Source organism: Muntiacus reevesi, chromosome 8, assembly GCF_963930625.1.
Source record: "Muntiacus reevesi chromosome 8, mMunRee1.1, whole genome shotgun sequence".
In the NCBI taxonomy this organism is placed as follows: domain Eukaryota; kingdom Metazoa; phylum Chordata; class Mammalia; order Artiodactyla; family Cervidae; genus Muntiacus; species Muntiacus reevesi.
In genome coordinates, this window is record NC_089256.1 from 32,221,061 (window position 1) to 32,236,304 (window position 15,244).

The window sequence follows — 15,244 nt, forward strand, 5'->3', positions numbered from 1 at the left end:
CCAAGGGCCGGGTCTGGGGGCCAGCTGTCCTCTCCCGGGGGGGGTCTACAGACAGGGCCTATCTCTCCTAGCAGCAATGTATGATGACACAAAGGGAATATTGGCAACAAGGGACGCTCCCCTGAGCCTTGGTGGCCAGAGTTCTCACCGGTCATGAAGGCACAGCTGGCTGCTGCTGTGTTTACCACAGTGTGGACCAGCCCCTCCGAAGGTCCATGTGATGCTCTGTAGTCCCAGGCATCACCATAGATAGCACTGTGTCACCATCTGGCTTGGCTCCGGGTAAACAAGGACACTCTTGTCAGGCAGGATACCCCCGGGCTTAATGCTACCTCCCAGGAAGCAGGAACCAAGCCTTCTTTGGAATATGCAGAGTTTGGAGTTAATCCTTTAACACAGGCTGTCTCCTCTGTCTCAGTCTAGTGACTGTGTCAGAGTCAGACGGCAGTGTGGTGTCACAGCTGAAAGCATAGCTGCAGGGATGGGGGGTGAGCTGGGTCCACTCACGCCACCCAAACAAGGGCCTGTCTGGGGTGAGGATGGGGCCACAGTCCACCACGTTCTCATCATCCTAGAACACCGTACTCCCTGCATCCCGTGTGCTGTCCTCCACTTTCCCATAGCTCCTCATTTACCAGGAAAGTCCCAACTCAGGCTGTAAAATTGAGAGCCCCCCAAAGCCCTCTCTGATGACCCTCAGCAAAGGCAGAGCCTCCTGAACTGACTCAAGCTCCACCCTGCCCAGTGCTCTGAGATGAGATGGCCCCTGTCCCACGCTCCTTTCGATTCTTCATCTGTCCTCTTCTCCTGATTGATCCCCGACTTAACTTCACCAGGACAATGACCTCCCTGCCTCACATGTGCCTTGGAGGCTCCCTGGCCCGACCATCTGCTCCCACTCCTAACAGCCTGCCCACTGCCCAGCATGGAAAGTGCAGATCAGTTCTTCTGAGGGCTGTTTCCAGTCCCCAGTCCCCATATTCCCACCTGGTTCTTCTCCTCCCAGCTGCTGAAACAATTTCCAGATTTTCAAGGCAGGGAGGAATTGGTGAGAACTCTTCACAATCCACATCCCTTTGCCCAGGCTTGTAAAACACTTTATGTGCAAATATATTGTCTCCTCCTTGGCACCTGGGGTGTGAAACTGGGCTGGCAGCAAATCTGGTCTGAATCCAGGCTACTGCTGGGCCTCAGAGCAAAACCAAGCCACTCGCAGAGATTATCTGACCCTGAAGATGAAGCTGTCCTCTTCTCAAATGTCACCTCCTCCATGAAGCCTTTCTTAGACCCTTAGGGGATAGTGATTTCTCTCCAGTCTGAAACCTCATGAAGGTCTCCATACAGATTCTTCCTGGTATTACTTCCTTTTCCCTGAGAGCCCATCTCATCTGTGTTGTAGGTAATCGGAACCATATCTATCCCCTTTACATCTACCCCCTAGAGCCAATGTTTGTTGAACGACTATTTGATGATAGCAGACAGATGGCCCCACGGACCCTAGTCTCTAAAAGTCAGATCTAAACTGGAAAGAGAAAGGCCAGCAGAGTTCTTTGTTCACCTCAGCCCTAAAGCAGGTACAACAGGCCACCGTATGGGGAGCCTGGTGCAGGGACCTTCCAATGCCTGGCAGGCGGCCTGTCAAGATAGAAGAAACCAGGATGCAGGCTCCCTGAGGGTGGGGATGTGTTTTAGTTTATACCTTCAGGGCTCAGCAAAATGCTGCCCACCTAGAAACAGTGAGGCCCAACAAAGCCACAAGGAGCAGATAATACAAGGTTCAATTTAGAGACAGAACTGAAGCAAGCAGCTTCTTAAAATAAGGCCTTCCAGGGCTGGGGTGGGGGTGGGAGAGTGGGCCCAGAGTCAGCCGGCAGGTTCTTTTTCTCTTCTGCTCCCTCCAGAGTTGAGGCTGTGTCCTTGGAGCAGCAGTGCCCCCACCATCGCCGGTTCCCACAGACCCCCAGGTGCCAAGATGCCAGCAGGCACTGGAGGCGTGGAAGAGGCTCCCTCCACAGCCGAGCTGCTCACCCTTCAATGTGCACGTGCTCAGCGCAGGTTTTATGAACCTGCAGCTGCTGGGTTTGTAGGTCTGGGTAGCGCCTGAGATTCCACAGTTCTCCCAAGTTCCTGGGTAATGTGGATGCTGTTGGTTGAGGAAGGTATTTGAGTGGTGATGGGCCAGGCTAGCAATGGGTCTCAGCGCTGGCAGCCTATGGTCACCTGGCAGAATTTTAAGCTGCTGCTGCTGCTGCTGCTAAGTCACTTCAGTCGTGTCTGACTCTGTGTGACTCCATAGATGTCAGCCCACCAGGCTCCCCTGTCCCTGGGATTCTCCAGGCAAGAACACTGGAGTGGGTTGCCATTTCCTTCTCCTATGAATTTTAAGCTACTGAGGCCTATTGCCAACAACTGGATGGTTATTGTGAGGTTAGTGGGTCTCCAAGTTCAGGCCCTGGGCTGGCAGCACCAGCATCAGCTGGAAACTTGTGAGAAATGTAAAAGCTCAGGGGCCCTCACAGACCCCCAAACTGCAAGGGCGAACACAGGAATTTAGGTTTTAACAAGCCCTTCAGGTGCACACTGAAGCCTGTGAACCTCTGCATTTTCTGCCTCCGAGCGTGGTATAACGGGAGGTGCAGAATATCACACAGAATCACCATGTGAGCTTCTTGCCAGAAGTACTTGACCTGAGTCTCTTCTCAAGGAAACAGTGGTTATCCTATCCTGGTAATGCTGTGTGGTTGTGGAGAATGTCCTTTTTCTTTTTCTTTTTTCCATTTATTTTTATTAGTTGGAGGCTAATTACTTTACAATATTGTAGTGGTTTTTGCCATACATTGACATGAATCAGCCATGGATTTACATGTGTTCCCCATCCCGATCCCCCCTCCCACCTCCCTCCCCATCCCTTCCCTCTGGGTCTTCCCAGTGCACCAGCCCTGAGCACTTGTCTCATGCATCCAACCTGGGCTGCTGATCTGTTTCGCCCTTGATAGTATACTTGTTTCAATGCTATTTTCTCAGAACATTCCACCCTCGCCTTCTCCCACAGAGTCCCAAAGTCTGTTCTGTACATTTGTGTCTCTTTTTCTGTTTTGCATATAGGGTTATCATTACCATCTTTCTAAATTCCATATATATGCGTTAGTATACTGTATTGGTCTTTATCTTTCTGGCTTACTTCACTCTGTATAATGGGCTCCAGTTTCATCCATCTCATTAGAACTGATTCAAATTAATTCTTTTAATGGCTGAGTAATATTCCATGGTGTATATGTACCACAGCTTCCTTATCCATTCGTCTGCTGATGGGCATCTGGGTTGCTACCATGTCCTGGCTATTATAAACAGTGCTGCGATGAACATTGGGGTGCACGTGTCTCTTTCAGATTTGGTTTCCTCAGTGTGTATGCCCAGGAGTGGGATTGCTGGGTCATATGGCAGTTCTATTTCCAGGTTTTTAAGGAATCTCCACACTGTTCTCCATAGTGGCTGTACGAGTTTGCATTCCCACCAACAGTGTAAGAGGGTTCCCTTTTCTCCACACTCTCTGCAGCATTTATTGCTTGTAGACTTTTGGATAGCAGCCATCCTGACTGGCATGTAATGGTTGTGTAGTGATTGTGGAGAATGTCCCTTTTCTTAAGGGAGACATGCTGAAACATTTAGGAGTGAAGTGTCAATGTGTGCAGACTGCTTTGGCATGGTTTGGCCAAAAGAGAATGTGTGTGTAATAAGAGAGACAGTATGGGTGTGGAAAGATGTTAATAGCTGGTAAATTTAGATAAGAGGTTTAAAGGAGTCCCATGAACCCTTCTTTCAAATTTTCTGTATTTGGGGAATTTTAAAAAATAATGAAGAAATAGTAACCATGCAGGGTCTGGCCTCTGGTGTTCTCTGATGCAGTTGTTTGAAGGTAAAAGCTGAATCCATTGTAAAATCTCCTTCTGGTAATGCAAAAGCAGAGCCAGTACTGAGGACCTCAGTTGCAGGGCAGCTTTTCGTAAACTGTGGTCAAAACAACCACCTGTACCAGAACTGTCTGGGCTGCTGCTTTAAAATGCAAGTCCTGAGCCTCATTTGTGCACTGGAATGAGGATCTCTCAGGCCAGCACCATGGAGAATTCTGATGCTAATATTTGAGAATCATTGTTTAAAACCCTTTGTCAGAGCATTAGGTCACCAATCCAGGCTACAACAGGGCCCAGGACATAATATGAACTAGTACATGTACACCCATGGCTGATTCATGTCAATGTACGGCAAAAACCACTACAATATTATAAAGTAATTAGCCTCCAATTAAAATATATAAATAAATTAAAAATAAAATGAACTAGTAAAGCAGGCTGGGTAAAAGGCAGTAGGGAGCAGTGAGAAATAAAGGAGACAAGAGAACAGATGCTCCCTTTAAAGCCCCAGCTTCCAGCTGACTGTGGCAAGAATGTGTTGCCAATGTTGCCCAGCATTGTCAAATCTTTTTTTTTTTTTGGAAGATACACAAGAAATTCAGAATTTTTAATCCCCCAGTTTAAAAGTGTTGATGACTTTCTCAATCAAAATCCAAACACTGTAGGGTCTGCAGTGATGTCCCTTCTTTCATGACTTATATTTGTAATACATGTGCTGTCAATGTGTGTGTGTGTGTATTCAAATAAAGCTAAACAAAACATCTCTGGGGGTAATGTGTAGCCTCCTTACCACTCATCTGTAACTTCTGACTTGGACATATCTAAGCAATCGGGATGCTATGAGGGTCATGGTTCAAGGGTTCTATAGCTTATCAGAGAAAATCCCACAGCCGGCATTCTAATCGTGTTGTCACATCCTGGAACAATAGTTTTCCCTGCAGGAACCTTCCCAAACATCCCCTGCAAATGTCCTCTGTTGTTCTTTAAGCCTGATGGGGCTGAGGGGGCGGGAGAACCTGAGTGAGTATGTTTCCACTCCAAAGGGGTTTCCCACTTACTCTGGGTACTTTCTATGGCAGCTTGATCTCTGGTTCCTCTTGCCTTTTCTAAATCCAGCTTGTATATATCTGCAAATTCTCGGTTCATATACTATTGAATCCTAGCTTGGAGGATTTTGAGCATGACCTTGCTAGCATGTGAAATGAGTGCAATTGTGCAATTTGAACATTCTTTGGCATTGCCCTTCTTTGGGATTGAAATGAAAACACTTTTCCAGTGAGAGTTGGACCATAAGGTAAGCTGAGCACTGAAGAACCGATGCCTTTGAACTGTAGTGTTGGAGAAGACTCTTGAGAAACCCATGGAAGGCAAGGAGATCAAACCAGTCCATCCTAAAGGAAATCAACCCTGAATATTTGTTGGAAAGACTGATGCTGAAGCTGAAACTCCAATACTTTGGCCACCTGGTGCGAAGAGCCGACTCACTGGAAAAGACCCTGATGCTGGGAAAGATTGAGGGCAGGAGGAGAAGGGGACAACAGAGGATGAGATGGTTGAATGGGATCACCAACTTGATGGACATGAGTTTGAACAAGCTCCAGGAGATGGTGGAAGACAGTGAAGCCTGGTGTGCTGCAGTCCATTGGGTCGAAAAGAGTCAGACAGGACTGAGCGACTGAACAACCACAGCAACTGGGCACTTTCTGCGGTTCCAGCCCAGCAACCATGCCACCTGCCCGCACGTCCTGGGATGTGAGGTCTCCGTCCCAGCAACTCTGCTGCCCTGTTGCGTGAACCTGGGCAAGTCACATCCCCTCTCCGCACCACCAACTCCTTTCCGTGGCAGGAGACTATAGCCATTGGCTTTTTTTAGCGCAGAACTCTTTTTTTTTTTTTTAATCGAATGAAAATTTATGGCAAAACCCAAATATAAAGCAAAATGACACAAGGTTAATTTTTCTAAGGTTGACTGGGACACATGAATACTTGCCAAACCTCTCATATCGCCATAAAATCCCAGGAAAAGAGTTTGAAAACTACAGAGCTTAGTTATTTTCAATAAAGTTTTCCAATTTGGAGATTTGCTTATTTTCCAATTTGGAAATGCCATTTTTATGGGATTTATGGGATTTCAGATATTTATGGGCAATTTGCTCTAGGTGTCCCACTTGTTAATATTTTACTTACAACTGTAGGGAAGGCCACTTCTTCAAAGCAATTTTTGAAGCCTCCTGATTATACAGAATTGTGCTAGAAGCTATAAAGGAAAACAGTCATGGCCCCCAGTTACCTGGCATTAGAATTAAAAATACTGAGAGGTCAAAGAGGAAATAGGCTTTGGACAAATTCTCATTCTGTGCTTTTTGACCTTTTCTAACCTATGGCTTCCTTATGATAAGCTAAAGATCCCATGGACTGAGAGTTCTTGATGTCATCCCACAACTGCTTTGAGAAAAATTTTGTTCAACTTTTCTTTGTGTAATTTTTCTAACAATAAATTACAATTTATTGTAATAAAATAATTAAAAGACGATAGGTATTATATTTTCATGTTCCACATGAAATTATATAACAGAGCATTATTTACTTGCTTTTTCCAAAACACATATGTATGCCACCACCAAAGAATGGAACCCTCTCCCTCCTTCCAGTCATTGAGTGTAACTGACCCAATCCATTCAACCTCATTTGTGCTTAAGCCTTGCTGTCTTCAGTTACGAAGTGTGAGGCCTTAATACTGGAAGTGAGGTGGGTCTGGGGAGTTGGTGGGGATACAGGTGAAACCAGAGTAGCCTTGGGTTGATTATTGTTGAAACTGGGCAAATGGTCTATGGAGATTCTTTGGTGTTCTCTCCACTTCTGTGTGTTTCAAAAATTCCCATAATGAAAGGGTTGAAATGAAGATGCTGTCATCTGCCTGCATGTTGGAGTGGAGTGTTTTGCCCCGCTGCAAACCTGGAAGTGTGTTGAACGTCATCTTCAGTTGCTCTAGCCACTCCTGACCATGTTTCTCCTGCCTCCACTCCCCTACTCTATCCATTTTGTCATACCAGAGTACCCTACTGCGCCCCTCTGAGGACACCCAGGGAAGTGCAGCAGTCCAAATCCCAAGTCAGCGGAAGTCCCTCATTCACTGGCTTCTTTTCAGTAACCAGTGGAGCTGGTCCCGGCCACTGCAAGTCCTCTCTAGCCTGGGGTACAAAGGGTTAACACTCTGCCTCTGGAATGACTGGGTTTCCCTTTGGTCAGAGCTGCCTTTTAGGCTCATGCCTTGCTGATGACTCAGTACAGACCAGCATGACCGTGAGTCTGTGGCTCCCGAGTCTGGCGTAACGGACCTGTATTACCAGAAACTAAGACTGTTTACACTTGACTTCTTCATCCAGGTTGAAACAACGCACCTGTGTCCTGAGTGGTGGGAAAGTCTTCCGTAACACTGGGTGCCTCATGGACGGTCAATGCAGCCTCCAGGGATAAAACAAATCAGAAGCTGCTGCTAACTAAAGAATCTGTGGCATTCAAACTCAGAGAGGGGGTTGTGGGGGTGCAAAGTGGGCGGGCAGGGCACCAAAAGGACTGACATGCGAAAAATCCATCTGTGACAAAGTGGCTTCCAACTAATTAAACAGAGAAAAACCTCTTTTAGGGAAGATAATCCTATTGGATCAACTTGCAAGATTTTTCCAGCCACCTTCTGCCTCTTGGAGCTTCAATTAAAAGCTATTTAGCAGATGGCAGTTTCTGAGTCACAAACTTAGACTCTGGCAACCATGTGAGCTGTTGGTTTCCCGGGGGTCCTGGCCGCATATGGCCCTGGAAGAGGTGTGACCTTACCTTCCTGGCGGGCAAGAGAGAGTCCTCGAACATCCTAGCATTCAGATGGCAGGCATGTCAGTGCGCCCATCAAGGGCGATGAGCAGGAGGGACTTTACTGCTAATTCTGGAATTTGGGGGCTCTGGAATGCATAACATAGCAAGGCTGGAAAGGAGCCTAAAAACACATCGTGTGTGTGTGTATGTGTGTGCTCAGTCATCCACGCATGTCCGACTCTTTGTACCCCATGGACTGTACCTGGCCTGACTTCTCTGTCTGTGGAATTTTCCAGGGAAGAATACTGGAGTGGATTGCTATTTCCTGCTCTAGGGGATCTTCCCACATCTGTTGTATCTCCTGAGCTGACAGGCAGATTCTCTACCACTGTGCCACCTGGAAAGCCCACCCTGGAGATATCAGCTGGCACAACCCCTTCTTTTTATAGAACAGGGGAACTGAGGCTCAGAGAGGCTATGTGATCTATCCAAAGTCACCTCGCAAGGGAAAACCAGAGTCAGGAATCAGTCTCAGTCTTGCTTACTTTAGAAATGACTTCTCTGTTTATTTTAGGGACTTAATTCATTGCCTGGTTCTCTCCCAAGTTCTCTCCTTACACTCAGGGGGTGCCTCAGGGACATTTCCCCCATGATCTGACAAATGTCAGCAGAGAGGCTTGAAAAGGTCACTGTGTCCTCTCTCCAGCTTCACTGTAGAAATCAGAGCTTTACTGCTCTCCTCCTCAAAGCATCCTACTAAAGCTGAAGTCCCAGCTTCCCTTGGGTGTTGTCAAAGAGAAGCAAAGCCAGACATTGTTCAGAGGCAGCAAGACATGTTTCATTCAGTTCTACTGCAGCCGGGGAGAGAGCTCAGCTCAACTCCACTGAAATGTAGGACAGGAGGCATTTACACCCTGGGGCATGCTAAAGGAACATAACAAAGAATGTGATGGAGGCTGGGTGATGGGTCAAGGCCACCCGTATTTTGTTGTTTTGTTTTTTTTAATAATTTTATTTGTTTGCTTTTGGCTGTGCCGCGTCTCTGTTGCTGTGTGGGCTTTTCTCTAGTTGCAGCGGGCAGGGGCTACTCTTCATTGCGGTGTACGGGCTTCCCATTTGTGGCGGTTCTCTTGTTGTGGAGCAGGGCTCTAGGGCACTCGGGATTCAGAAGCTGGGGCTCCTGGGCTCCAGAGCACAGGCTCGGCGGTTGTGGCACACAGGTTTGGTTGTTCTGCGGCATGTGTGGTCTTCCTGGACCAGGAATCAAATCCGTGTCTCCTGCATTGACAGGTGGATCCTCCACCACTGAGGCACCAGGGAAGCCCCCACCTGTGTTCTCTACTGAAAGTGGGCTCCCACCTCCCCCCACGTTCCCCCTCCTCCCTTCGGAGGCGAGGAGACACCGCCCTGCCCTTCTTGATGATTACCTTTCAAGTGATGGCTCCTAGGTCCTCAAAAAAGATAGTACTGGCTTGTGAAAGATACATCACAACAGCACAGAGAAAGGATTTCCAACTGCAAGTTCTTCAAAGTAAATGCTCATAAGAAAAGGGAAGTCAGGGGCATATAATCAGGTTTTGGGAACAAACAGTAAATCCTTTTGGCAGTGTTGAGATTTCAATGAAATTAAAACAGGCTGGCTCCTTGGAAGGAAAGCTATGACAAACCTGATAGTGTATTAAAAGGCAGAGACATCACTTTTCCAACAAAGGTCTGGATAGTCAAATTTATCGTTTTTCTAATAGTCACGTACGGATGTGAGAGTTGGACCATAAAGAAGGCTGAGCGCCGAAGAATTGATGCTTTCGAACTGTGGTGCTTGTGAACACTCTTGAGAGTCCCAAGGACAGCAAGGAGGTCAAAAAAATTAATCCTAAAGGAAGCCAACCCAGGATATTCATTGGAAGGACTGATGTTGAAGCAGAAGCTCCAATACTTTGGCCACCAGTTGCGAAGAGCCGACTCATTGGAAAAGATCTTGATGCTGGGAAAGACTGAGGGCAGGAGAAGAGGGTGACAGAGGATGAGATGCTTGGATGGCATCACTATCTATCTTGTCATCTGTTCTTGACTCAGTGATCATGAATCTGAGTAAATTGCGGGAGATGGCGAAGGACAGAGGAGCCTGGTGTGCTGCAGTCCATGGGGTCACAAAGAGTCCAACGAAACTTAGCAACTGAGCAGCAACAATTTAAGGGGACTGGGACTGTTGTCCTGGGGATGCAGACCTGAGGTGTGTGTGTTGTTCAAGTGTCTTAGTATACAGGATGGACAAAATCATTTGTGCCAAGAGCCTGCAGTTCTCATGGGCCAAAGATGAGGCCCAGCCAATAGTCAAGGGAGCCTGATTCGAGTTTGGTCAAAGAATAGTCTCTGTTAGCGCCGATGAGACTTCTGCTGCCCTGGCAGTCAGGAAGTTGATTCAAATGTTTTCCCACGCTCAGTTCAGTTCAGTTCAGTCGCTCAGTCGTGTCCAACTCTTTGCGACCCCATGAACCGCAGCACGCCAATCCTCCCTGTCCATCACTAACTCCCCGGGTTTACTCAAACTCATGTCCATTGAGTCAGTGATGCCATCCAGCCATCTCATCCTCTGTCGTCCCCTTCTCCTCCTGCCCCCAATCCCTCCCAGCATCAGGGTCTTTTCAAATGAGTCAACTCTTTGCATGAGGTGGCCAAAGTATTGGAGTTTCAGCTTCAACATCAGTCCTTCCAATGAACACCCAGGACTGATCTCCTTTAGGATGGATGGACTGGTTGGATCTCCTTGCAGTCCAAGGAACTCTCAAGATACTTCTCCAACACCACAGTTCAAAAGCATCAATTCTTTGGCACTCATCTTTCTTTATAGTCCAACTCTCACATCCATACAAGACTACTGGAAAAACCATAGCCTTGACTAGACAGACCTTTGTTGGCAAAATCATGTCTCTGCTTTTTAATATGCTCTCTAGGTTGGTCATAACTTTCCTTCCAAGAAGTAAGTGTCTTTTAATTTCATGGCTGCAGTCACGCTCAAATTTCCCATGTAACTTACTACAATTTAAGCTTATTTCTACCTGTTCTGTACTGTGACTGGAAGTTAGTTCATGTTCTACTTGGATTACCTCTTATATTTATAGTCAAACTTTCCCAGACTGGATTTTAAGTTGTTTGGAAATAAGATCCATGTATCACATTAAAAAAAAAAAAACCTTCCATTGTACCTTGTAATAGCTGATTTGATAATTATTTTCTGATCAAAATCCCAGGTCACATTCCACTTTCAATGGTACTCACCAACATTCTACATCCTATTTCTGGAACCAGCTCTGTGGTTTTTCTCAACCCTCTTCCAACATGGGAGGCCAAAATCAGGCTCAGCAATTCATGTCTGTACATCTCGTGAGCACATTCTCTTTTTAGAAGGCCCTCGAGAATTCAGTTCATCCGGGTTTTGCTGAGCGCCTGCTATAGGCCAGACGGATGCTGCTCTGGGTGCCGAGGAGAGGTCAGCAGGGTGTTGTACTCTCACATGCTGCCAAGTGGACCAGCAGGAGACTGAGCGGTAAGTCAGTGATCTCAGAACTCAGTGAGGCGCTCAGAGATAGAGGTGTGTGTGTGCAAGTTACTCAGTCGTGTCCGGCTCTTTATGACCCCATGGACTGTTGCCCGCCAGGCTCCTCTGTTCATGGAATTCTCCAGGCAAGAATACTGGAGTGGGCTGCTGTTCCAGGGGTCCCTAAATGTGAATGGGTGGAAAATGGTCAGGAAAGGTCTCTCCAGAGGAGACAGTGTTTGCCTGGGCTGGCTTCCCTCAAAGCAGAGTCTGGGAGGGGAAACTGTGTACAAGTGACTTATTGAGAAACATCTGAAGAAGCCTGTCAAGAAATGAGGGGAGTGAGATAGAACAAGAGACCAAGTTAGGTCTCTGCTGGAGTCTAGCTCTCATCCCAGGGGACTTTCCATGGGGAGTGGGAATTATACCAGAGCTGTCTCTCTTTGAGCCAAAGAGGACAGACTTCTGGACTCTTACCAGCCAGTCACTGGCTAGAAGCTGCATCCCAGGGGTAGAGTGCCTAGCCTCCCATATATTTCTAAGGGAGAAGCCCCTGTTGGCAGAGAGTGAATCGTGGTGAAGGATCTGGCTTTGAACTGTTAGAAGCTAACACTCGTAGCACTTGGGGGACAGGTGTCCTGCTCAGCTAACAGGGATCAGGGTGAGTGCCCCCAACCTCTAGCACAATGCCTGAGCTGACTCTAGAGAGGGTTCTAGTCAAGAGTAGTATGGTAGAGGGGATACTAGGGTATTTCAGGGCAGAGTTACAAGGGGAAGAGAGAACACGATACATTTGCCAAGAACAGAGGTTCGGTGCCTCTTGGCTCCGGGTGCTGTAACAAAATATGAAGTGGGTGGCTTATAAGTAACAGATGTTTATTTCTGACAGTCCTGGAGGCAAGAAGTCCGAGATCAGGGGGCCGGCATGGTCAGGTGCTGGTGAGAGCCATCTTCTGGGTCGCGGATTGCTGTTTCCTCGGAGTGTCCTCACGTGGCAGGAAGGGGCCACGGGAGCAATCTGGGGTCCCTTATATAAGGACACGAACCTGAATGGCCTTTCAAAGGCCCCTCCTCCCTGCCCCATCACCCAGGGGGGTGAATTTCAACTGGTAAATTGGGAGGAAGGGGGCATATACATCAGTCCACTGCCCTGCAGCTGGGATAGACAGAATCCTGGGCTTAAAAAGAAAGGAGTGAGACTACCCTGGTGGTCCAGTGGCTAAGATTCCAAGCTCCTGATGCAGAGGGCCCTGGTACGCTGCAACTAAATATCCCACATGCCGCAACTGAGTCCTGGAGCAGCCTAACGCCTGAAATATTTGTAAAAAATGGAAAGGAGGTGTGTGGCAGCAGTTAATCGCAGTGAGGGTAGGAGTCCTCCCTAGTTGGGTGATTCGTGTTCACCCTTCTCCCTCCTCAAAGGAGAATGGGGGTGCTGTCACTGGAGCAAATGAACCAGAGGGTGGAAGAGGGCTCTGGCCAGGACACAGGGAAGGATGACTAGTTGGAGCTATGCTTCATGTGAGTCATTCCAACTCACAAAATTGTATGAGCTTCTCCCCCAGTAGTAGGAGATGTTTATAAAACCTCCTCAGGCCCTGTTCTTTGAAGAGGCATTTGATTTATTCACCTGCAGTCCAACACCCAAGAAGCCCCAGTAGCGTCATTCGTTACTGTGCAATTGTTTACCCAGCCTGTCGCTCTCACTGGAGGCTGTGAGCTGGTCCTGGCCCCAAACCCATCTCCCTGAAGCCAGATTCTGCCTGGTGACCACAAATTGATAAATTGGTGTTTCGCTCTGTTTTTCTCCTTTCCTGAGAAGTTATTTCCTTCTGAGAAGATGAGCACTATTGTAGCTTTCCCCTCGCTGGGACCTCAGTCTGCCACATGGTACAAAAATAATAGCTGAGTGTTTTGCAATAACACTTGTCAACAACTCCGTACCTCTCCCATTGTACTGGCTTGAATATATTCATCTTCAAGCAACTCTTCCTCTGTGGAATTTAATTGGACAAACACCTTCCCACTTATGGGAGATGATGCTTGTTTTTGGTCTGTGATTGCAGTTAAATCTTTGGTAAATGCATTAATGAAGTTGTATGAACCAAGAATCTACTCTAAACCTCTTTAGAGTGTCAAAAGATTATCAAAGGCTTTTGTTGAGATGATTTGTGTGACTGTGTACACACAAATGCGATTGGATGGTGGACATATGCAAAATTACAAAGCAACATCCAAGCTCCACAGATGTCCTGTATAAGCTACATGTCCTCCCCCACTTCACTGATTACCAAAATAGCTGTGTATCCTCAGGAACTGTTCTGATTTTCATTTTCACCTTGGTGGCATTCCTTATGCATTTTTCAGGCTGTGGTACTCATTCATTCACTCCGTAAATACATCTCGGAGCATCTGCTGTGTTGCAGCCACAATCAGGTGCTGGAACAGCAACAATGAACAAAGTATTTAGGGTCCTGGCTCTCGTGGAATTTCACAGTTTTGGTAGAGAAGCAGATATTCAGTAAATCATTTTAAAATGTTTAATCACAGGAAAAAGAAAAAATGTAGAATCGCGATTGGGACAGTTTTAAGAAATAAAAATACAGTGGTGTTCTGATTACCTGTAGCTGCACAACAACCATCCCAATGCTCAGTCTTAAGGACAATAGACTATGATGTTGACGATCACTGGACAGAAATCGATCATCCTGCAGCTCTGGCTGGCACTAGCTGGGGTGGCATAAAAGCTGGATGCTGGAATCATTTGCAGGAAAACCCCCTGCCCTGTCCCTGGGACCTCAGCTGTATGTGTCAGATGGAACACACCACCTTGCCTCTCCGTGCAGTTTGGGCTTCCCCACGGTATGACTGGGCCCCAGGGTGTGTGTCCTGAAAGAGGGCAGGCGAGATGCTGAGCCATCTGTGCAGTCACAATTTCCTGCCCAACTTCAAGGGGAGGGGAAACTGTTCCCCATCTCTTGATAAGGTTTCAGAACCGCAGGTAGGATCAGAAATGCGGCTAGGGGAAGTTTTGGAACGTGTAATATCTCATAAGCGGCTATGAGAGAGCGAAGACTTCATTAGAGGGATCCAGGATTTTTTAGGGTGGGATCCGGAGGAGGTGGGAAGAAATGGAGAGCATTCCAGACAGTGGGTACTGGCTCAGGAGGAGGGTGCCTCGAGGGGGAACAGAATGAAAGGGCGGCTGCGGCAGAGTGAGCCTGCATCATGGAAAAGCGCCAGCAACGTGAACGTCATCCGTGGGCACCCTCAAAGTGCTTCACCAGCCTGTACCTAGCATCCGGCTTGTCTGTCGCTGCACAAACCACCTCAAACTCCTTAGCCTAAGAGAGGACCGTCACGTGTCATTTTTTTCTCCCGCCGTTCTGGATTTGCCTGGGCTAAGTCTCACAGCTCTCCCTAAGGGCCTTTCATGTGACTGCAATCAGATGATGGCCAAGGCTGGTCGTCACAAAGCCTTCCTCACTCGTATGCCTTGATCGGCCTTGATCGGGAAGACCCTTAACAGTAGGGGCTCCCCAGGCATCTGGGGCTCTGATCTCTGGTCTTTGCATGTGGTGCCTCCAGCACGCAGCTCCTGGGCAGCCAGATTTCTTCCAGGGGTCCCTGCAGTCAGACACTGCTCATCCAGGCAGTCGCAAATGCCCACCCGTTTCCAAGGAGAAACACATACTTCTTCATGGTAAGCATGTCAAAGAATGGGCAGATGTGGTTTCAAACCGCTACGTTTGGGGTGCTGGGGGGGTGGGTGGGGCAACCCTATAACCCACTGTCCAGAAAAAGGCATCCTTGAAAGTAGGTGCTTTTCCAGCTTGAATCAGGACTGTCCTGGCCGGACCAGGACGTGCGGTCCCTCCTGCTCCAATGTCCATAGCCCTCTTCAGCTCCTTTGCCCTCTGACCATTCACTGTGTCATTTCCAAACACACGCTTGTAGAAATTTGGGCTTTAAAATGTATTTTCTG